Source organism: Equus asinus, unplaced genomic scaffold (genome assembly GCF_041296235.1).
Source record: "Equus asinus isolate D_3611 breed Donkey unplaced genomic scaffold, EquAss-T2T_v2 contig_2, whole genome shotgun sequence".
Taxonomy (NCBI): Eukaryota; Metazoa; Chordata; class Mammalia; order Perissodactyla; family Equidae; genus Equus; species Equus asinus.
Window position 1 is genome coordinate 206,741 of NW_027224849.1, and position 25,806 is coordinate 232,546.

The 25,806-nt window shown below is 38.4% G+C and overlaps 1 pseudogene; it reads right to left on the reverse strand.

Annotated features, from left to right (window-relative positions):
• The window catches only part of LOC139043313 (sodium/hydrogen exchanger 9B2-like), a 52,073-nt pseudogene that overhangs the window by 12,931 nt on the left and 13,336 nt on the right, over positions 1–25,806 (reverse strand).

Genomic DNA, 25,806 nt, shown 5'->3' on the forward strand with positions numbered 1-25,806 from the left:
GTTAAATCCCAGTGCCACTTTCTAATTTTGTGACCTTGGACATGTTATTTAAGTCCTTCTGACTTACAGTCTCTATAAAATGTAAATGGTAATATTTTTTCAAAGGTTTTTTTGATGAGAATAAATGAGAATATCCCCTCACTGGCTAGCACAGGGCCATACGGAGTGGCAATAAAAATTGATTAATTCTCTTCCCTCTTTTCACCCATGACAGTATAATATAATGAGTTGGTTGTAATTTTTGAAGACTTTTAAACAAGTGACAACAGAAAGCATTTACCTATAAAATTCAATTTGAAGAAACTTACTACAAGCATATTTGAGAATTTTCCTGTTGAATAAATGAAAGGAAATAAACCAAAATAGTTTACAGAGCTGTTGGCTTTAGGTGGAGAAATTACAAATCATTTTTTCTTTCCTTTTATCTGACTTTTAAAAAATTTTTCAAAGTTCTACAATAAGCATATACCGCTTTCATACTCAGAAATCAAATAAACTTTATTCTAAACAATATTCTCTTTGGTAATTTATTTTTTTAAATGCTAAAAAAGGTTACCATTCAAAAGTGAAGGGACAGTTTGTAAAATGCTAATGTCAGGCAAGCTCCCAGATGCTCGACAAGGGTCACAGTGCACACACAGTGGCATGCCTTCACGGAGTGAAGACTGCGAGCTCTGTCCCGGACAAGGGGGCCAGAGTGCTCCAAGAGCAGTGCGCTGGTCAGCAGCCCAGGCAGGATGGAAGGCACTCAGCAGTGAGCGCTCAGCGAGGAGCCAGGGAGCCGAGATCAGACCCGAGACTGAACAGCAATGTGTGATCACCTGCCTCGGCCTGCAAGGAAAGTGAAGCCACGGAAAAGCAAATTTTGACAAGAGCAAATGTTTACAAGAGATGAGGGATGATAAGAGGACCCAATTTATACTGGGAAGTTTATGTTTTAGCTTTCCTCTTGTCAGATGTTAAGTTACGTGAAATCACAAAGGAGAATTTAATAATACGGGTGCTGCTAAGGAAAAAAAAGTAGACCTGAAATAAGCCTTACAGCCAAGCCTCCCCAGGAGGACGCAGCAGCCCTGGGCCCATGCAGTGCCTGCAGCAGGGCTCTGCAGAGCCTTGCTCCTTGCCTGCAAAGCCCAATCCACTGCGGCCTGCTTTCCTGGGGCCTCAGTCCCTTATCTACACAAGGCTCCAGGCAGCCCCACCAATCCACCCTCCTCTACAGCAAAGGGATGCCCAACTGCACATGTCTTGCCTCCCGAGAGTGAAAGCCTCCAACGGAGTGCCATGTGCCCACAGTGAAGCCCTGCCTCTACAGACCTCTGCAGAGACCGCTCACCTGCAGGGCACTGCACACCCAACCTCAGGACTGATAATCAACATATATTTTTCATGTAGTATTATTTTAAGCTGAATTATTTTCAACAGTTGTCTTTGGTTTTCCCAAATGATATATGTGTATTTAGTTTAGGTCACCCACATCTAATTTCTTCATGAAGCAGAATAGTATATGATCCTCTCAAGTTCAAATCCATAAAAATGTACCTTGAAATTAAATAAATGGCAACCAGCTAATTTCCATAATACACATAAAGGAAATGAATAATTTTAATGATCTTGAAAGTCAGTAAGAAAAACAGACAATCATAAAAAATGGGCACAGGCTTTTGAATAAACTGGCTAGTAAATATATGACAAGATGATTAGCTCCACTTGTAAAGAAATACAAATCAGATCAATAATGAGAAACATTTTTCACCTGTCAGATTAGCAAAATATCTAAAGATTGAAAGTACACAGATCAGAAAAACAGATCCTTTCACAAACTGTTGGTGGGAATATAAATTGGTACTGCTGTTTAAGAGGGCAACTCAAGGGGCTGGCTGCATGGCTGAGTGGTTAAGTTCGTGCACTCTGCTTTGGCGGCCTGGGTTCACCAGTTTGGATCCTGGGCACAGACCTACTACACACCGCTTGTCAGGCCATGTTGTGGCGGCGTCCCACATAGAAGAACTAGAATGACCTACAACTAGGATATACAACTACGTACTGGGGCTTTGGGGAGGAAAAAAAGAGGAAGATTGGCAATAGCTGTTAGCTCAGGGCCAATCTTCCTCACCAAAAAATTTTTAAAAAGCATACGTTAAAAAAAGGGCAAATTGATACTATCAAAAGTATCAATGTGCATACTCTTTCATAGAGAAATCCTATTTCTAGAAATTAATCCTATAGATACACTCAAAGATATGCTATATTTTGTTGATTTTAAGAAACACACTTTTTCATTTCTGAAATTAGGAAGTGATGTCATAGTTTAATTGGCAGCATTCTTTTTCTCTCTTGGTGGCATGTAAAATAATGGTGCTTCTTAGACTTGATAGTGTCTTAGTGGTATATGCAAGGATATTTTATTGATGCACTTTTTGTCTTGGCAGAAAATTAGAAACAATTTAAATGTCTGTTAAATTAAATTTAGGCAGGAAACTGGTTAAATAAAGTACAGTACAGCTATACAATGCAATACTCTGCAACCCTTACAAAGAATAAGGGAGGCATCATGGAAATATGACCATGATACATTTTAAGTAAAAACATCAAGTTATAGATTGGTATGTAACAGGAAAAAAGGAAGTGTATGTGTGCATTTGGGCATACGTTTGTATATGTACAGAAAATAGCTCTTATGATTAATTTTATTAACTTGATATTATGAAAGTATCTGGAAAAAAACTAATCTAATCAGAAAGTAGTCATGAGAAGAAGAACTTAAAATGAAATTCACCTTTTCACTGCTCCATCCCATGCCTGCAAGGAAAGCCATGAGCAACGTACACAGTCCTCCTGACCCAGGGAAACCAAGATACACACTGCTGAACACCGACAGCACAGACAGCCCCAAAACAAGGCACGCCCGCTTCCATACAAGTTTGTCCTTGAGGAGAAAAAACGTGGATTAGCTCAATTATTTCATAGAACTGATTTTTAATTATTGATTTTTCCATATTCAGGACTTAGTAGAAAATAAAAATGTCTGTATCTGTGCACATAAATGCATGACATAACATTTACTTTCTTTTCCTTAACAAAAGTAGAGTTAGCATGTGTACAAACGCAGCTTCCCCGTTCAGGAACCTCAGTGAGCCTCCTCTGAAGTCATTGACGCAGAAGTCCGCAGGGCTGAACGGAGCAGCAGAAAAGAGTGTGTGGGCTTTGGAAGTGGACAAATTAGGGTTAAAATGCAAGCTCTTTCCCACCATTGGCTATGCAGTGGCCATATTACTTAGCCTCTCCAAGCTTTGTTTCCTCCTCCTTGAAAGCAGTTACATCATGGGGTTTTTGTGAAGCTTAAAGATATGATATCTCTATTATTTTTAGGTTCTCTATTTACTCTTTAATGTGATGCTCTCCAGTTCTTCTTTCTAAATCTTTGAATACCAAGAAACTCTAGGTGGCTGTAGACTGAGAGGAGTCTGTGGTGTTGATTTTTAAAATCTAAGCAATGTGCTCCTCTCTTTCGTTACTTGTCCCTGTTCAGCCTTTAAACTTCTTGATTGCTTTAGAAGGCAGCAGGTCCTTAGAAGGGTTCGACTGGAAGCGCACAGGCCCTGGCAGTGGATGAACTGAGTTCATACCCAGCTCTACGGCGTTCTAGCTACGTGACCTTGTTTAAGTCATCTCTCCCTGAGCCTCAGCAGTGAAATGGTCATATTAAAGGTATTCTCTTCATGGGTTATTGTGTGGATTGCACTAGATCAGCGCTTCCCAACACAACGATCAGTGATGCTGGAAATTTCTATGTCTGTACTGTCTCTGGAAATGTCCTGTGTCTGCTGGAGCTGCATGTAGATAGTCGCTGCCCTGATGAGCACAGCGGGACTTTACTCAACTCACCTGTCATTTTATACACAGTAAGCAACAAAATGTAAGCCATCATTTTTCTTTGTACTTTGTTGCATAATTAGAAAATCCTTGAATTTTCTTTTATGCATTCATAAAATCTTTTACAGACTATTTTACTTGGAGTTTTTTTGCAGCACAATAAAAATTCAAATCAACATACATTCTGATAATGCAAACATTAATTTTCTTAATTAAAGTTTTACTTCAGTTAAGATTTGAATTCCATTCAAAATGCTCTGAAATCTCAAAATAACACCAATTCTTTTAGAAAAGAAAAGGTTTTTATATGTTTACCTATCAGAAGAGACTAAAGAGGGTAAAGGAAAACAAACAAGCCTTTGTTTCTCATTAAGAATCACTATGTACAGTAAAGAACTTCAATCTACTTGGTGAGAAAGAGACTATATTTTAATGAAATGTTAAGGTCTATCTATTTGATAGTATTAGAATCTAAGGTATTTTGACACTAAAACCGTGGGCCCAAAGAACCATTTTATATCTTGATTTAGTTGAGTATTATGAATAATAATAAAAATAAAAAATAAATTAATTAAAAAAATAAGACTTGCGGGGCTGGCTGGGTGGCGCAGTGGTTAAGCTCGCACGTTCCACTTCGGCGGCCCATGGTTGGCCAGTTCGGATCCCAGGTGCAACCTATGCACTGCTTGTCCAGCCATGCTGTGGCAGGCGTCCCACATATAAAGTAGAGGAAGATGGGTACGGATGTTAGCTCAGGGCCAGTGTTCCTCAGCAAAAAGAGGAGGATTGGCAGCAGATGTTAGCTCAGGGCTAATCTTTCCTCAAAAAAATGAAAATAAAAATAAGACTTGCATATCCTATTAGTTTGGAATTCATGTTATTTGTTTTACAGTGCAAGCTGAAGTGTACAGAATATAAATAGGAGAAGAAAATCCCAGGACTGCATTAACATCTTCAAGGTTTAGCTGTCTTCCTAAGCCTCACAGACAGCACTGACAGAGCAGCAAGCAGTTTTAAAATGGGGGTCATTTGCTAAATCACGTCCTTCACATGGCTCTGAGGGAGTGTTCCAGAATGTTTTCCCGTGACATTTTAGAGCACGACTTTCCCACAGATGGTTTCCTTTACCTGGTCACTGCTTGGGAAGTACTGAATAAAAAATCCAAGAAGAGCCCCAGCCGCCACACCAATTACTACCTCCAAAATGCCTCTGAGGACATTAAAAACCGTGGAACCTTAGACACACATAAAAAAAATCTTCAGTCAGAACTCTAAATCCATAAATACAAAGACTTTACTTCAATCATCACACAAAGCATCTGATTACACAGAAGGAAAAGTTTACAGATATTTCCTGCTCTCCACAGTCTTAAATATATGTGACTTAAAGTGTCTAATAAAATGGGCCTATCTTATAAGAAAGGTATGCATTATTAGAGATAAACTTCAAAATAGGCATAAACTATGATTTGTGCACTTTTTTGTACATTTACTTCAAAAAACTTTACCTAAAGGGCCTAAGAAAATATGAAAGATAAAATTCATGATTCAGAGCTAATTGGTATGATATGCATAGGCTGGGTGAGTAGACTGATCTAGTTTTCAAACAGCCATTTAATAGCCTGATTTTTTTTTGTGTGAGGAAGGTTGACCCTGACCTAACATCCGTTGCCAATCTTCCTCTTTTTACTTGAGGAAGATTGTCACCGAGCTAACATCTGTGCCAGTCTTCCTCTATTTTATGTGGGACACCGCCACAGCATGGCTTGAAGAGCAGCGCTATGTCCGTGCCTGGGATCTGAACCCACGAATCCTGGGCCACTAAGGCAGAGCACACGAACTTAAACCATTACCCCACAGGGCTGGCCCTACGAGCCTGATTTTAAAATAACAAATGTACACTGATTTTAGTAGGTTTGATATGTATAGAATACAGGAACTTAATTTGAGAATTAAAATCAAGAATCTTTTCTTACTATGATGAGTGTAAAGGACTCATTCCTTCTTGAATGTTTATTCTAAAAGCAAACTGAAAACAAATTATTTTTGAAATTGCTCTTAGAAGAATCTTTATTTCTTACTCAGCTTCTTTGAAATAATAGAGAGGTAAGTAGAACCAATATTTTCCCCCATATCATACAGAACTTAGGAAACTTTAATTAAAAAAACTTTGTGAACACATTGTGCAGAAAATTATATTAAAGTTGCTCAAAGGGGCCGGCCCAGTGGTGCAATGGTTAAGTTCACACATTACGCTTTGGCGGCTAGGGTTTGGCAGTTTGGATCCCGGGTGCAGACATGGCACCACTTGGCAAGCCATGCTGTGGTAGGCGTCCCACATATAAAGTAGAGGAAGATGGGCAAGGATGTTAGCTCAGGGCCAGCCTTCCTCAGCAAAAAAGGGGATTGGCAGCAGATGTTAGCTCAGGGCTAATCTTCCTCAAAAAAAAAAAAAAAGTTGTTCAACACATAAAGCCCTTCTTCACACACTATTCTAAGAAAAAATGTACTAACTAGTTATTGTGGGTTTTTGTCATTGTGGTTTAGAGTACGCAATATGTCACCCCAAATATGCCACTGGGGCATAAGGATTATTCTGAGTTGAAGGCAATTGAGAAGAAGCAGATATAAGAAAAGCTCTCTGCCCTCTCACTATTTGCCCAAAAGCAGGACATACATTCATAAAGGTGTCCCCTCTCCTTTTTACCAGGAAGGACAGAAGTTAATCACTGAGACAACTTGGGACACTTATGGGCCCTTATCAGCCCCAAGACAGCACCAGAGGAATTCACATCACAAACTTTGCTAAAACAAGCCCTTATCTACCGTTAGGTCCCCATATGTTTCTTTTCCCACAATTTGCTGCCTCTAGAAGCTCAAAGCTCCTTTATCTTGTGCTTCTCCACATAATTATTGTTCTTTGCTAAAATGCTGAACAAGCCCAAATTCTGACCGCTCCTTTGACTTACTCATCTTTGAGGTCTTGTGTAAGCACAATGCACACGTTAATAAACTGTTTTTCTCTTGTTAGTCTGTCTCTTGTCAGTCTGATTACAGGGCCCCAGTCAACGAACCTGGTGTGGGAAACGGTTTTTCCTCCCCTACAGTTTCAATTATCTCTTGTATTTAAAAAAATGATTACCTCTGTAGTAGTTTTATTTAGCTAGGACAGCTCTCTATTAGGTAATAGTGTGACTGTCAAAAACATTTATCTGTGATAATAGTATACGTTGCAAGATATTACAGTAAATAATTTACTATAAATGTGTAGAAAGTAACTAACCACTTTCAGTCTCCCGTATAGTAAGATTGTTTAAAAGAAAAAAAGACTTCTTGGGCCCCACCTCTGAAAATTCTGATGCAGTAAGTCTGGCCGGGCCTGGGATCCACATTTTAAAGAGGCTCCAGGTAGCTCCTATCCAGATGGTCTAAGGACTGCATTTAGTAGGGCAGGGCAGAGGGTACAGAGTATTGTCAAGTAGGAAGGTTCTTCAGGCTAGCCCCACCCCCACCCCCACCCCTCAGATTATGAAAACCCCAGCAGCCGCTCCCCACGGCCCTCCCTACCCTGCTCCTGTGTGATTTTAATGCAAACTCTGTTGCTCTAAAGCTGTGGTTTCCATTCCCAAAGATTATGATTTAAGTGGCCTAAGGTAGGGCCCACATATGAGTATTTTTAAAAAGTTCCCAGGTAATTATAGTGTGCAGCTGAGGCTGAGAACTATTGTTTTAAAGGTGTATACCAGGAAGCAGGGAGAATGTACGATTGGACAGGTACAGTAGAGTTAAAATAGAGACAAGGGTGTAGATTCGACCTAATTGGTAATAGAGAATCCTTGCTGGTGCTTGAACAAGAAAGTAAGACTATCAAAACAATGCTTTGAGAAGATTAATTCACCAGTGATACACGGTGGGGACTAGACGTAAGGCAACTTCAGGGTGTGGGAAGAGGTGAAGTACTAGGTAATTGGCATACGTCAAATATAGTCATAAAATGGGAGGATAACCATGGGGCAGAGAGACTGAGAACACAAGACTTTCTAAGGTGTGTTCCCACTAAATAATCTGAAGCTAAACTTAGCCCACAATTACATTTTGTCAATAATATGAAATTGCAAATCTTATCTTCCAGTCTTGGAAACAGATTAAAAAGTGAACTTAAATGTGTGCTGTCCCAAAGGATAATAAAGGTGTTGAATAACAGTAGGGAAAAAATGCCTTAAGTTCCTGTTTTATTACTACTTAAAACAAAATATGTCTGTATCAGACAGTTATTAAGTATTAATAAGATACACATTAAAATAATTATTTCCCCTAAAATGTTAAAGACGAGAGAACAGAAACTGTCCCTCCCACTTGGACTACTTTGTCCTTTGTGCTCACTGAAACACCTGCTCACCCTCTGTGCGCAGTCTCGAAGGCTGACCCTCCCGGGTGGCTGCATGCAGAAGCTGTTCTCCTTCTTTCGACTTTGCTCTTTTGAAGACCCCTCACGCACCTACCACAGTACTTGAGCATTTTATATTTAGAGGGTGAAGGGAGTAAAGACAAGAAGCCACTGGTTTCTCCTTAGGTATAGAACTAACTCTTGGAGTTGCTTTTTCTATTTTAATTTGCCTTAATCAATTATCAAGGAAATATGCCACACTCACAACATCATATCTATGTCGCTAGAGCATAAGAGAACAGCACACATGAACTGATCAGTTTACCTGTGGAAAAGGCCATGCCCAAGCACGTGTTGAAGCCAGTGATGGCCAGAATGTCATCAAAGCTGCCAGCAGCCATGAGTAAGGTCGGGACACCTTTTTCAACACCATAGCCCCCTTCCTGCAAAAGGAGCATTGAAGGCACCACCACAACTGGAGACACAGCACCTAAGACAAAACTAAGCAGGCAGCACTTTAAATATTTATGATAGCATCTTCTTCATTATTACTATTATTAGTGAAATTATAATAACCTCCACTCTTTCAGAGGTTACACTTTAGACAATTACAGTCTTTCAAAGGCAGTGAAGTCCCAAACAGAAACACACGCACAGCTACAAGTTCTACAGAACACTTCTTCTGAGCGTGGCCATGGACAACTTGCGTTGGGACTACGCAGCCTGTCTGAAATCTGTATTTACGGCTGGTCTGGAAGACCTAATGGGGTGAGGCCCCAGGAATCTGCCTTCTATCTAAACAAAACATCCACGGCATGAGGTTTGAAAAACACGGCCATGGACTTTTTGGATTGGAATCCAGTGATGCGAGGCCTTCTATCAGGACCTGGCATGTAAAAATCAGACAACAGATTAGAAGAGGAAGGCCATAGTGACAGTAACAGTGACACTGATAACGGCAGCAGTAGGATAGCAGAAAGCATTTATGAAGCTCACTATGTACCTAACACCATTTTAAGCACTTCACATATATTAACTAATTTAATCCTCACAACCACCCTATGAGGTAGCTACAATCATTATCTTTGTTTTGCAAATGAGGAAATGGAGGCACAAAGAGATTAGGTAATTTGCCGAAGATCACATACTGGAAAGTCAGAGCCGAGATTTGAATCTAGGCAGTATAGCTCGAGAGTGTTAACCGTGAGAAGTAAGTAGTTCTTACTTCTTGCCTACTTATCAGCACCAAATTATTATTATTTTTTTTAAAGATTGGCACCTGTGCTAACATCTGTTGCCAATCTTTTCTTTTTTCTCCCCAAAGCCCCCCAGTACATAGTTGTAGACTGTAGTTGTGAGTGCCTCAGGCTGTGCTATATGGGACGCCAATGCCACCTCAACATGAGCCGTGGGGCTGGCCCCAACACCAAATTCTTACCAAGTACTTTCATATTTATTTACTTCTTATGGCTCTTAAATCTTAGAAGTAGGAACCGGGGGCTGTCCCAGTGGCATAGTGGTTAAGTTCATGTGCTCTGCTTCGGCGGCCCAGAGTTTGCTGGTTCAGATCCTGGTGTGGACCTATATACTGCTCATCAAGCCATGCTGTGGTGGCATCCCACATAGAAGAACTAGAAGGATTTACAACTAGGATATACAACTATATACTGGGCCTTTGGGGAGAAAAAAAAAGAAAAGAGGAAGCTTGGGAACAGATGTTAGCTCAGGGCCAATCTTCCTCACCAAAAAAAAAAAGAAGAAGAAGAAGAAGAAGAAGAAAGAACTAACAGCAGGAGGAAAATACAGCAGAACAGATAATCATAAGAGCCTGGTGAAAGGAGGAGGAGGCCTGTGCTAGGTGTGGATCACCGTTGAGCATTCGTTATCCTTTGTATGGACTTTGAGGAGAGATCTGGCATCTCTCACTGGCATGGAATCAGGCATAATAAAAGTCTATTACTTCCTCAATAGTTTAAATTATTATAAAACTGTCAAAGTTAGCACCTACAAAGACATACACTATATTTTGAAGTTATAATGTTTATATGCTGGTATATTAATAGTCATAATATTATGCTGGAATATCTGTATTGTATTTTCTGATGTCCTTACGAAAATATTATGCATTCACTTATATAGCGTCAGAGAAAGTCCTAAATGTCCGTGTGTATTTTCATACGACAAAGAAAAATCATTACCCCAGTATAAATCCCCATTGCCACGGCAAACCCATTAGGAAGTGGGCAAGAAGAGCAGATGAGCATGCCTCCACAAGACAGGGACCCATGGCTAATCTTACACAGACACCCTTCAGCTTCCTCAGGGCCTGAAATATAAAAATAGACATACGAAATAACCCTCTAAAGACACACAGAGAGAATGACATTAAATGCTTTTTCTTCAGTGTTCAGACTGTCTGGATCATCCATCATGAATTTTCCAGGTAATGAGTTTTATTTAACAAACATTTCAGTGTTCTAAGTGTTTTAGAGTTGGCTTATTAGTCCTCATAGCAACCTATGACACAGGGGATAATATTATCATCATTGTTTAGATTTTCTCATCCAAAAAGGCACAAGTTAAAGCTGTTCTCCAAGATCATGAAATTAGTGAGTGGTGGAGCTTGGTTTGAGCTCGGCCAGGCTGCTTTCAGAGTCTGTGCTCATAACCTCCACACTAGCTGATCTAACCGTCTCGGTGTTGGCCATATGTATAATTTGTGGCCCCAGAATGAACGGGATGTAAAGGCAATCCTCAAGAACATTCATTCCTGCTTTCAAAAGCAAACACGAAAAAAGCACACTTTGAGACTCATTCTGTATGCTAGGCAGTTTTCTGAGCCAGCATAGTTAGTCCTAAACACTCGTATAGGGCTTTCCACACCAAAAATATGATGTCTTCTCTCTCACAACCCTTATTTATAACTACGGCCTGTATCTCTGTCAGAGAAAAGGGGAGCCTTTATTCTTGGTGCTGTCCCTAGATAGACAGTAACTCCACCTTTCTCCAAGAGAGAGTATGGGAACATCTTTTGGGGACAGTCCTGTATGAAATAAATTTCATTCTGTCGTTCTGAATGCTGTGCAAAGTGTCCACATCCATTTCCTAAAGCTCAGTCATTCTAAATACTTGCAATATTGGAAGAACAAAATTCCAAGTCAATAATTAGAAATTTATACTTCAATACCTGTGGATCAAGCCCAAGGCCAGCACGAACCAATATGACAGATAGTGCTATGCTTCTCAAAGCGGAAGACCACTTCTGCTTGATCTGTACGTTATCATTGATGACAGGGATATTTCTGATGAGAAACCCAGCAAGCAGCATGCCTGGGATGGAGAAATCAAACAAATCTTTAGTTTTCAAATACAGAAAATATTTTCAGTACTTTAGATGTAGAAGAGACTATCCCAGGATTATAATCCCAGGAACCACTTCTTTTATGCTTAGTCCTTAGATGAAATTATGTCAAACTTTTAATGAAAAAAAAAATTACAGGAGCTAAGAAAAGGCTTTAATATGCAGATAAAAATGAAAGATTAGAATAATTAATAATTCATTAATAATTGAACCTGAAAGAGAGAAACAGGATGTAGTATTTGGGTAGAAAGTATGATCAAATTCTGAATATAAAATGTTTTAATACAAGGCCCAATTCAGTCATCTCTTTGTATGCAAACAGCAGAAAGATTCTAAAATTATTTACCATGCCAGATTACTTGAAATATCAATACCTATATGGGCTCTATTTTACCTATTTTCAAACCAGATAATTTAATAAAAAACATATAACCTGCTTTGCAAAGGCTTAGAAGTGAGTTATCATGAAATAGACATTGTTCTGTCATGTCAGCTGGTGACTCTTCTTTCCTTCAGCCATTCAACATTTATCAAATGCCTTCGGTACTTTCGACACTATAGTAGGTATTAGAGATATTGCAATGAACAAAGGCTCAGTACTATCCCTCAACAAGCTTTCAGTCTATGGGGGCAACCTCAATTTTATGGAAGCATGAGGAGGCCTTATACAAGCTGAGACAAGGAAGGGTGAGTCAGCAGGGGCCAAAGAAGGGGAAGGGGAATGAAGAAGGGGCTGGAGAAGTTGAGAAGTTTCTGGGAGAAATAACAGTTTCTTCCAAGGTATGAAGGGAAAGTGTGACACATTCTGGGAACTGCAAGTAGTTGAGTGTGCCTGAGGAAGCCGGGTAGTTTGTCAGAGAATCCTGCCCTCCCTGATACCACATGCCCAGATAGGGGAAGGATTTCTCCTCAGAGACTGCAAGCCGTCCACACTCTGTTCTTCTCCAGCAGGACTCTTTTCTTACCACGTCCTTATATGGACCACACTTCAAAGGACTAAATAAATTTACTAACTTTGGGTTGTTTTATATGTAAGCTTATGAGAATAGAGATGAATTACAAGTATAGCTTTTTGTGACTTGTTCCAGACACCATTAGGCAAGGAAGCATCTCTTCCAGGCATTTCTCATTGCTGCCATTTAATCTAGAAGAAGTTATGAATTCTGCAGTCATGATCTTTCTAGAATTTTTGAAAGTAAGAACCAGCCTACAATAGCTGTTTTTAAAAGAATAATAATATATTTGCTCATGATAAAATTAAACCATGACAGACAATGTAAAGTGACCAGTACATGTCCTACCCCAAGTGCAACTTTCCAGCTTCATTCCCCAAAGGTTTCCACTGTCCAGAGTTTTCTGTGCCCTTCCAGAAAGTTTCTCTACCTATTAAAGCATGCTTCTCTGTGTGTGTGTACGTGTGCTCTTTTGCACTGGACACAAATGAGAGCATGTTTAAATACCATTGTATAATCTGTTTCTTTTCCACTTAACAATATATCGTGGACATATTCCCAATGATGCACATATATATTTGCCTTGTTTTTTTTAATAGTTGGAATAGTTTCTCGTTGTGTGGAAGTACCATAATTTTTGGACTAAGTAAGGGACTTGAAGGAACTTTCCAGACTTTTCATTACAAACAGTGCTGAAATGAGCACAGTATTTATTAACTGCATGCCAGACCCTTACTCTACCCTGGTAATGCAGAGGCGAGCTACACCAACATGGGCCTTGTCCACATAGAGCTTACATATTTGTAGGTTTGTGCAAGTATATCCATAGGATAATTCTTAGCAGTGGAAATGTTAGGCTCCAGGGTACAGTGTATATCATTTTTATAGATATTAATGAATTACCAGCCAAAAATGCTGCACTAACCTTACATTTCATTAATTTGTCAACAGTTCTTTACTGAAACTTAAAATGTGAATCTAAACCAGCCCTAAATTGATTATAGCATACAACTACCTGAAATCAAAAGGAATAATAGTCTAATAAGAACTCACAAATATGTAGGAGTTTCTTTTGGAGTTTTGGAGGGGATGAAGGAGCATTTTTCATTTCTGAGATGAATGTACAAACAATTTCCCTGAGACAGTTCTGTTTGCCGATGGCCTCCGTTGATGTGGCCACCTGACTGTGATTAGGAAGGCGCCCCCTCTGGCCTCTGAGCCCCTGGGGGGGGCCTTTCCCTTGGGTGTGGAGAAAAGAATACCTTCTTTGATAAGGAGTATTCTTCTTTCCTCCTTAATTTCTATTACGGAAATTTTTTAAAACATGCAAAAATTATCAATACATGGCCAATCTTATTTCATCTACTCTCAAGTTATTTTGAAGCAAATCATTATTGAAAAAAATTTCCAGCAACCCAGACCATCAGCAAAGGAAACAGTGTCCTAGGAAAGTTGTTTTCACATTCATTTTTGGAATAAAAAATGCTCCTTCATCCTCCATCTCTGGCAATTATTTCAATGAATTTTTAAAAATATGGAATAGGAGATCACCACACATGTCTGTCTTAACAAGTCTTCTTTATGGATTCAGATAATGTTTCAGTTTTAGATACTGGCCCTAATACGCTAAGAGCCAGTAAACTTCTGTCACAAGCGTACCACTATAGAAAGGGATGGTAAGACACATTACGTACGTGACTTTTAAGAATGATTTCAGTGACCTCAGGAGATTTCATGTAATCACAAAGCCCAAGGATTTATCATTTTGCAACATGTGTATTTTGATTGTTGCAATAACAGGCATGGAGTGGAAAAGAGAAGGATGAGGTGTAAAGGGCCTTTTCATGGCGTCTAGAACAGTAGTCCTCAACTTAGGTTGCATATTAGAATCACCTGGGGAGCTTTTAAAAATTCTGATACCCAGGGCTACTCCATTCAATTAGTTCAGAATCTCTGGGGTGGGTCCCAGGCATCAGCTTTTTAAAAAATTTCCCAGATGATTCCTACGTGCAGCCAGGTTTGAAAACTTATGATTTTTCTGTGGAAAGTGTGGTCTTTGAGCTTATTAGAAAGGCAGAATCTCAGGCCTCACCCCAGACCTACTGAATTAGAGTCTGCATTTTAACAAGATCCAAGGTCATTCTCTGGATAATAAAGTGTGAGAAGCTCTGACTTAGATGCAGGGGTTAGTAAACATTTTCTGTAAAGGGCCATACAAGAAACACTGCAGGCTTTGTGGGCCACATGGTGTCTGTTATAAGTTCTCAGCCCTGCCACTGTAGTATAAAAGCAGCCACAGACAATATGTAAATGAATGAGCATGAGTGTGTTCCAATAAGATCTTATTTACAAGAAGAGATGGTTTGCCAACCCTTTATCATAGCACACAGGCATATTTAGAAACAGCCCCCCTTTTGTTTTTTGGTGAGGAAGATTTGCCCTGAGCTAACATCTGTGCCAAGCTTCCCCTATTTTGTATGTGGGACGCCACCACAGCATAGCTGACAAGGGTGTAGTCCACAGCCAGGACCGGAACCCACGAACCTGGGCCACTGAAGCAGAGTGCACGGAACTCAACCACTACACCACCGGGCTGGCCTAGAAACAACCCATTGTCATAATAATTCAATTAAAAACTTTAACAAAAAGCACCCATGATAAACAATATGAATTAAGTGAAATAACTTGAATTTTACCTAAATTGAAAAATATATTGAGAAACAGTGTAGAGTAAGATGTAAATAATTCTACTTCTTTTTACATTTAGTTTCAATTGCTCACCACAAATTCACAAGAAAATAATTTTGGTCTATGTTAACCAATCCTGAGGTCCTCACTAATAGAAAAAAATTTTTACTTAGGAAATGTGTGTGTGTGGGGGGGTCTGGCCCTGTGGCTGAGTGGTTAAGTTCATGCACTCTGCTTTGGCAGCCCAGGGTCTCACTGGTTCGCATCCTGTGCACTGACCTAGCACCGCTCATCAGGCCATGCTGAGGTGGTGTCCCACATAGAGGAACTGGAAGAACCGACAACTGGAATATACAACTATGTACTGGGGGGCCTTGAGGAGAAGAAGAAAAAAAAAAAAGAAGATTGGCAACAGATGTTAGCCGAGGGCCAATCTTTTGAAATAAAAAAAGGAGATGTGTGCAAATATGCATGTGTAAAAGGTACATGGTTTTTAAATAAAACTTAATGATTTATAAATCTGTGAGAAAGGGACACAAAATGTCTTTTGTGGTATACTGAAAGTAGTACACTGAAATTTTGTAATATGGAATTTTTAAAAGAAACATTAAAGATATAATACCTAGTTTTAAGACTAATTTTTACGTGTCGTATCTGCACAGTTCTCATGGCCTCTGGAAGAATAGTTTTGTAATACATGTTGGAACTTCACTCGTTTGTCAATGATGTGAGTGACTGACAACATATTAAGCCCTGGGCTGCAGCATTTGCTGATTTCTGTATTACAGATACTTCTACCAGGGCTGATGTTAACCTACCAACCTGACGTCATTGAACGTGGAGCTGGGAACAGATGGGCAGTGACACACCGTGATATAGTATTTCCATAATCTCAAGAGGAGAGATAAGAGGAAAATGTAGTAAAATAATTAAGAAGTGATTGGTTTTGAGTATTGCTCTTGTGTTTAATGCAAGTTATTTAATTGTAAGTATATATAATTTAATTTTCAAATTGCTGTTTACCAACTGGCTCATAAAACTCATCACAATTTAACAATCAGCTTTAAGGGCCAGCACAGCAAATACAGAAATAGTTTATTCCTTTATTTCCCAAACTACTATTTTAAAAATATGATTTACTCTGAAGGACACAGGAAGTGTTTGGTACTTACCAAGAAGAGGAGGCAGTGGAGGCAATGTAGGTAACTTAATGAGCCCCAAAAGTTTCCCTCCAAAGATGGCACAATAGAACAGGATTATAATTCCAAATAGGTTTCCTCCAGGAAGACATTCACTGCCAGTAATTGACCACACTACAGCCCACAGAAGAACAAGGATGGTAACTGAAATAAACCAGGAAAACTTCTATCAATAAGTTGTCATATGTCGGTTTTGATATAATCTAAAAGTTTTTAAAAATAAATACTGAATACACATACAAATATTTACAACCATGTGTAAGTTTTGAAGAACACCAGTGATATGAACAACTGGGTAATTACCAACCATCTGAAGAAATAGGATACTACCAGTGCCTTGAAGGCACCTCTGTGTTCCTCTTAATCCCATCCCCCATCGCCTTCCACACTGCTACAACTACTACCTTGAACTTTTTTCTTTTTACCATTCCCTTATTATTCTTTTTAATTTTACTATAAATATATCAGTAGTTAATAAAAAGAGAAACAATCACTATCTTTAACCTCTTCACAGGAGCATGAGAATACTTGAACAACCACACTCCCCTATTTTAGCTCTGCCTTGAATTAAACATTATCATTGTTTCTCTTCTATGTTGACGTTTGTTTAGAATTACTCAGATACTTACCTTTTTGGGGGGGACATCATTCATTGTGGCACCTCAAACCTTTCCTCTGGGACAATCATCTGGTTACCTGAAGTATTTGCTTTAGTAGAGGCATTTCTGTTAGAATGCAAAATATGTTTCCCTGTTTCAAAAACCTTGTGTTCTACAAAATCAGACACTGAAAACAAAAAGACTTATGGGAAAAACAGAGTTGGAGCAGACGACCCAAAACTCAAAACTCAAAACTTGTGACCAAAGCACTAAAAAACAGTAACAATTCTAATACAGTATCAGCACAGTTAAATCTCTACTGACATCGCATCTAAAGTCAGTCTCTTCTTTGCAGACTTAAACCCTGGAACCACACTTCCTTTTTCCCGAGATGTAGAATCTTGAGGGCATTTGCTTTAAATAGAGAGCAGCTCCATCAAAATCTTATGCAGATTGTAGCTTATTCATCAAACAAAGGTTTGTTTGTTTTTAACTGAGGGAAAAGTGTTGGCAGCTTCTTCACCTGTACTGTCAGCTTCTTCATCCACGTGTGGTTTCATTAGATAGCTTAACATTGTGGGAAGTTTCAAAAGTCTTTGAAGCCCCTAAACCAGCAACTAACTGCCCAAAAAGAACGCACTTTCACAGAGATTTCAGCTTTTTAAAAGGTCCTCAAGTTGATAAGGCTTTATCTTTAATTGTAAGAAAACATCTATCTGATTTTTGTTTTCAATTCACTTTGTATTCACTTGCTATTGCTTGATGATGAAAAATACTAAGGTGACAGGAAAAATTATGTACAAAAATGCAAATTCCATCTGGCACTCACACAATTCCCTATTTACCATCGCATAAGAGCTAATTGATGGTACAGAAACTCTCTGTAGCAAAGCATGTTATGTTTCTCATAAGGCTCTGTTGGTAGTAAAGTCTTAGTTTTGTCTGAAATTATCTTCATTTTCATTCTTAAGACAGAGTTTTTCTGCATATACAATTCTAGGTTGAGAGTTACTTTCTCTCAGGTCCTTGAAAATATTACTCTTTGGCTTTCTGGCTTTCATTGCTGCTTTTACGTCTAATTTCTGCTTTTTTAGGGAATTCTTTTTCTTTGGCTGTTTTTAAGATTTTTTCCTTTTCTTTGGTTTTCTGCAATTTCAGTTTGATGTATTTAGGTATGACTTCCTTTCGGTTTGCTTGGGATTTAAGTTTTTCACTAATTCTGGAAAATTCTCAGTCTTCATTTCTTCAAATATTTCCTCTTCTCCATTCTCTATTCTCTTTTTCTGGAACTAAGATCAGACCGTCATACTCTTCTCCATGTTGCTATCCCTCATTTTCACATTTTCCATCTTTGTGTGAACTGCATTCTAGATAATCTCTTCAGATCTCTTACTAGTTCACCAATTCTCTTGTCACTTAACCCACTGCTTCATCTATCCACTGAGTTTTACATTTCAATTACTGTACTATATCTTTCATTTCTAGAAATTCGACTTGGTCGTTAGCAAAATGTTTATTTTTTAAAAATAGTTCCTTGTTTTGTACTTATATTTGCTATCTCCTCTTTAATTTCTTTACAGATACCAAAAATATTTTCTATTCTATTTTCTGATAATGCAAATTTTTGAAATCTCTGTTTCCTTGTGCATGTTGTGATCTTTTAAAATTTGTTGTGACAGTGACCTCTTCCTTGGAACTTTACCTTTGGGGATTGTTGGAACCTTAGGTTGAATGTGAGTTTTCCTGGATCGGATCTGCATTTGCTTCTACCATGTGCTTAGAAGCTTCCAATCTGGGATCACTTTTAGATATATTTTCAGCTTGTGTTTTTTATGTGAATTTGGAGCACAGATCAGCATGGAGTTACACATTTTTAGTGGGACGCTCCTCTCCCCCAGCCAGCACCATAGTTGAGATAGGTGTGGGTGCAGGCCCCATCTGCAGCTGCCACGCTGGGCTCCAGCTTTGTGTGGGTGAGGGAGGATGAATGCTCCTGAGACTTCTGCCCACCTGGACCAGCTCCAGCGCAGCCCCCTATGCTCTCAGGGCCTCAGAATGACTCTCAAGCTCACAGGTGTTTTGCAGAAGCCTCCAGGGTGAAGGCCAGCTTGAGTGCATATTTATCTCCTCTGCTCAGTTTGGTTTTGGTGTCCAATGACTTCCTGTTTTCTTCACAGAAAAAAGGTACATTTAAAAAGACTTAAAATACTGTTTTCATCTTGGCATAAGTGAGAGAATTGTTCACTGAATCTTGTCTACCATACTGCTAGAGACTGAATCTAATGCCCCAGTTTTTACATCCTCACAGAATTCTTCCTGATTTTCTAGGCTTATGATGATGTTATAATGAAATAAATAACTTAAGGCCTTCAGTATTTTCCAGTTGGCTATAGGGGCTGAAATTTCTATACAGTATTGAAGGTATAATGGGAAAGTAGGAATTACCAGCTACTAAATTTTACTGTATCACAGCATGAACCTGATTTTATACTAAATTCAGCAAGGTAGTTTTCTACTTCAAGACCACTTTTAAAAAAAATCTCTAATTTTCCTTTCCTCTCCCATACTCAAAATTCAGTTCTAAATACACAGTAAATATATGTGTATAAGGTTTCTCTAAATCATCTTTAATTTAGTTAATAATTTACTTCTCATTTATGATTTTGGAAAATCATTTTTTCACATGTAAGATTGACTTCTTAAGACAAATACTTATGTATTCTAAATGGGCACAGGAAGGAGTACAGGAGAAAGCCCTCTTGTGAGCCTCAGGAACAGAAGTACAGAAAACAAGAGAAGAGGCGCTCACACACGTGAGTCCACTTCTCAGGCAGCTGATGGACAACGATTACAGAACTCAAAACAGTGAGTCTCCAGACCACATCGTTCATTTACACCTTTCCTATGTCAATCTGTATCAGTTTTCCTGTAAATGTTTTAACTAGAAATGTGCCATAATTTGAAGGGTAAAAGTTTAAAAAAATAATAAAAAGGACAGAAAAGGTATTAAATTATCTGTTGCCTTATGAACTAGTGTACATTTTGGAACCTGGTTTTCTCCATGTGTTTTAAATAAAGTTTGAGATTTTTTTCTCATGCTAGTTTAGAAAATTAACTAATTTCAGTAAAAACATATTCAGAGTCTAAAGTATAACATACCATTGTTCCAGTTGAGAATGGTAAAATGTCTTTCATTTTCATTTCGTGAGCTTCAGAGCGTACATACACACACAGGTACATTCACACACTTCTTTTTTGAACAAAAAACAGCATTACTGAATCTGAACATCCATTTATTAATCAAATTGATATCAGCTTAATGTTTGGCTGCCTCCAAAGACCAAATCCATTCCTAAAAGACAAATATACCCCAACTCTAACAATATCCAAAATTGTGCTGAGATAAATTCTCAAGGAAAAATCTTCCAAATATTTTGTTTTTTTAAAATTGAGATTCATAATAGTTTGCATCATTGTGAAATTTCAGTTGTACATTATTTCTTGTCTGTCACCACATAAGTGCTTCCCTTCATCTCGTGCCCACCCTCCAGCCCCCTTCCCCTGGTAACCACTGAACTATTTTCTTTGTCCGTGTGTTTGTTTATGTTCTGCATATAAGTGAAATCATATGGTGTTTGTCTTTCTTAGTCTGGCTTATTTCGCTTAGCAAATAATACCCTGCAGGTCCATCCATGTTGTTGCAAATGGGAAGATTTTGTCTTTTTATGGCTTAGTAGTATTCCATTGTATATATGTACCACATCTTCTTTATCCAGTCATTGGTCGTTGGGCACTTGGATTGTTTCCATGTTTGGCTATTGTGCATAGCGCTGCAATGAACACAGGGGTGCATATGTTACTTTGGATTGTTGATTTCAAGTTGTTTGGGTAGATACCCAGTAGTGGCATAGCTGGGTCACATGGTAGTTCTATTTTTAGTTTTTTGAGGAATCTCCATACTGTCTTGCATAGTGGCTGCACCAGTTTGCATTCCCGCCAGCAGTGGATGAGGGTTCCCTTTTCTCTACATCCTGTCCAACATTTGTTGTTTTTGGTCTTGGCAATTACAGCCATTCTGACTGGTGTAAGGAGATATCTCATTGTAGTTTTGATTTGTATTTCCCTAACAATTAGTGATGTTGAGCGTCTTTTCACGTGCCTGTTGGCCATCTGTATATCTACCTTTGAAAATGTCTGTTCATATCCTCTGCCCACTTTTTGATCGGGTTGTTTGTTTTTGTTGAGGTGTGTGAGTTCTTTATGTACTTTGGATATCAACCCCTTGTTTGATAAATGATTTGCAAATATTTTCTCCTAGTTGGTGGGTTGTCTTTTCATTTTGTTGATGGTTTCCTTTGCTTTGTAGAAGCTTTTTAGTCTGATGTAGTCCCATTTGTTACCTTTTTCTTTTGTTCCCCTTACCCGAGTAGACACGGTATTCAAAAAGATGTGGCTAAGACCAAAGTCAAAGAGTGTACTGCCTGTTTTTTCTTGTAGGGGTTTTACGGTTTCAGTTCTTACATTCAAATCTTTAATCCATTTGGAGTTAATTTTTGTGTGTGGTGAAAGATAATGGTCTACTTTCATTCTCTTGCATGTAGCTGTCCAGTTTTCCCAACACCATTTATTGAAGAGACTTTCCTTTCTCCATTCTTTGCTCCTTTGTCAAAGATTAACTGTCCATAGATGTGTGGTTTTATTTCTGGGCTTTCAATTTTGATCCATTGATCTGTTTGTTTTGGTGCCACTACCACGCTGTTTTGATTACTGTAGCTTTGTAGTATGTTTTAAAGTCAGGGTTGTGATACCTCCAGCTTTGTTCTTTTTTCTCAGGATTGCTTTGGCTATTTGGGGTCTTTTGTTGTTTCATATAAATTTTTGAATTCTTTGTTCTATTTTTGTGAAGAATGTCATTGGGATTCTGATTGGGATTCCACTGAATCTGTAGATTGCTTTAGGTAGTATGGACATTTTGACTATGTTTCTTCTTCCAACCCATGTGCATGGAAAATCTTTCCATTTCTTTACATCTTCCTCAATTTCTTTCAGTAATGACTTATAGTTTTCAGTGTACACATCTTTCACCTACTTGGTTAAGTTTATTTCTAGGTATTTTATTCTTTTTCTTGCAGCTGTAAATGGGATTGTATTCTTGATTTCTTTTCCTGCTAGTTCATTGTTAGCGTATAGGAATGCAACTGATTTTTTAAAATTGATTTTGTACCCTGCAACTTTGCTGTAGTTGTTGATTATTTCTAGGAGTTTTCTGGTGGATTCTTTAGGGTTTTCTATATATAGAATCACATCATCTACAAATAGTGAAAGTTTCACTTCTTCCTTTCCAATTTGGATTCCTTTTCTTTTTCTTGCCTAACTGCTCTGGCCAAAACCTCCAGTAATATGTGGAATAAGAGTGGTGAGAGTGGGCACCATTGTCTCGTTCCTGTTCTCAGAGGAATGTCTTTCAGTTTTTCCCCATTGAGTATGATGTTGGCTGTGGGTTTGTCATATATGGCCTTTATTATGTTGAGGTAATTTCCTTTAATACCCATTTTATTGAGAGTTTTTATCATAAATGGATGTTGGCTCTTGTGAAATGCTTTCTCTGCATCTATTGAGATGATCATGTGATTTTTATTCCTCATTTTGTTAATGTGGTGTATCACACTGATTGATTCATGGATGTTGAAGCATCCCTGCATCCCTGGAATGAATCCCACTTGATCATGGTGTATGATTCTTTTAATGTATTGCTGTATTCAGTTTGCCAATATTTTGTTGAGGATTTTTGCATCTAAGTTCATCAGTGATATTGGCATGTAGTTTTCCTTCTTCGTGTTGTCTTTGTCTGGTTTTGGTATCAGGGTAATGTTGGCCTCACAGAATGTGTTAGGAAATGTTCCCTCTTCTTCAATTTTTCAGAATAGTTTGAGGAGAATAGGTACTAAATCTTCTTTGAATGTTTGGTACAATTCTCCAGAGAAGCCATCTGGTCTTGGACTTTTGTTTTTTGGGAAGTTTATGATTACTCTTTCAAGCTCTGTACTTGTGATTGGTCTGTTCAGATTCTGTTTCTTATTGATTCAGTTTTGGGAGGTTATATGAGTATAGGAATCCATCCATTTCTTCTAGGTTATCAAATTTGTGGGCATACAGTTTTTCACAATAGTCTCTTATAATCCTTTGTATTTCTGCCGTATCTGTTGTAATTTCTCTTTCATTTCTAATTTTATTTATTTGAGCCTTCTCTCTTTTTTTCTTGTTGAGTCTGGCTAAGGTTCTGTCAATTTTGTTTATCTGCTCAAAGAACCAGCTGTTAGATTCATCAATCCTTTTTACTGCTTTTTTAGTCTATATTTCATTTATTTCTGCTTTGATGTTTATTATTTCCCTCCTTCTGCCGACTTTGGGCTTTATCTGTTCTTCTTTTTCTAGCTCTGTTAGCTGTATGTTAAGATTACTTATTTGAGATTTTTCTTGCTTGTTGAAGTGGGCCTGTGTTGCTATGAATTTCCCTCTCATGACTGCTTTTGCTGCATCCCATAAGAATTGGTATGTTGTATTTTCATTTTCATTTGTCTCCAGTTATTTTTTAATTTCCTCTTTGATTTCTTCAATGATCCAATGGTTGTTCAATAGCATGTCCACATATTTCCGACTTTCCCAGTTTTGTTCTTGTGGTTGATTTCTAGCTTCCTAGCATTGTGGTCAGAAAAGATGGTTGGGATGATTTCAATCTTCTTGAATTTATTGAGGCTGCCTTGCTATCCAACATATGGTCTATCTTTGAGAATGTTCCATGGGCACTTGAGAAGAACGTATATTCCGCTGTTTTTGGATGGAATGCTCTATATATGTCCATTAACTCCATCTGGTCAAGTGTTTCATTTAAATCTGCAATTTCCTTGTTGAATTTCTGTCTGGATGATCTGTCCCTTGAAGTAAGTGTGGTGCTGCGGTCCCCTACTGTGATTGTGTTGCTCTTAATTTCTCCCTGTAGGTCTGTTAATAATCGCTTTATGTACTTTGGTGACCCTGTGCTAGGTGCATATATATTAATAAGTGTTATGTCCTCTCGATGGAATTTCCCTTTTATCGTTAAATACTGCCCCTCCTTGTCTCTCATTGTCTTTTTTAACTTGAAGTCTGCCTTGTCTGATAAAAAGTATGGCAACCCCTGCTTTCTTTTGTTGGCCATTAGCTTGAAGTATTGTCTTCCATCCCTTCACTCTAAGCCTATGTTTGTCTTTGTAGCTGAGGTGCGTTTCCTGGAGGCAGCATATTGTTGGGTCTTGTTTTTTAATCCATCCAGCTACTCTATGTCTTTTGATTGGAGAGTTCAGTCTATTTACATTTAGAGAGATTATTGTTATATGAGGGCTTAATGCTGCCATTTTATCTCGTTTTCTAGTTGTTCTATGATTCCACTGTTTCTCTTCCTTTCCATTTCTGACTGCCATTTCATTTTGTTGGTTTTCCAAGAGGGATTTCTCAGTTCTCTCTCTTTGTGAATTGTGGTTTTGCTCTGATTTTTTTGTTTAGTGGTTACCGTGAGGATTGTATGAAAGATATTGGAGATGAGACAGTCCATTTTCTCATAGCCTCTTATCGCCATTAACCTAAGCAAGTTCCTTCCATTTCCTCTCCCCTTCTGGGTAATTGCTGTTACACAATGTTCTGTTTTTAATTTCCTGAGTTTGTGGCTAAGTTGAAGTGTTTATCATTGCTTCTGATGCTTTCTTTCCCTTTCTCTTTTAAGTTGTAATTGAGTCTTTACCTTCCTATTCTGGTAGAGAGCTGCAGGTTTCTGATCATGTCTGTCTATTTACCTTCTTGCTCAGAGCTTTGTAGACCTTTGCCTTTTTGTTGCCAGTGTGAGGGCATCTTTAATTATTTCTTGTAGGGGAGGTCTGGTGGCAGTGAACTCCCTCAGCTTTTGTTCATCCAGGAAAGCTTTCACTTCTCTATTGTATCTGAGGAAAAGTTTTGCTGGATAGAGTATTCTTGGCTGAAAGTTTTTGTCTTTCAGTATTTTGAATATATTATTCCATTCTCTCCTAGCCTGTGAGGTTTCTGCTGAGAAATCTGCTGAAAGCCTGACGGGGCTTCCTCTGTAGGTTATCTTCTTGTACCTTGCTGCTCCTAATATTCTTTGTTTATCCCAAACTTTTGCCGTTTTTACTATTATATGCCTTGGAGAGGGTCTTTTCACATTGATAAAGTTGCGCATACGATTAACTTCATTTATCTGTAAATCTGAAACCATCCCCATGTTTGGGAAGTTCTCAGCAATTATTTCTTTGAATAAGCTCTCTGCTTCTTTCTCCCTCCCTTCTCCCTCTGGGATACCTATAATCCTTATGTTGCTTTTCCTAATTGAGTCAGATATTTCTTGAAGAATTCCTTCATTTTGAAAAAATCTTAGTTCTGTCTCCTCCTCCACCTGTAGAATTTTTACATTTTTATCCTCAAGAAGACTAATTCTTTCCTCCATAAGATCAATTCTATTTCTTAATGATTCTAGATTATTATTTGTGTTTTTCATATCCAGAATTTCTGCTTGATTTTTTTTATAGTTTTAATCTCTTTGGTGAAGAGATCCATTTTGTTGCTGGGCTCCTTGAACTGTCTTTCTGTGTTTTCTTGTAAATCGTTGAGTTTCCTTATGATGGCTATTTTGAATTCTCGGTCATTTAGCTTGTATATTTCTGTATCTTCCATGTTGGTTTCTGGAGAATTGTCA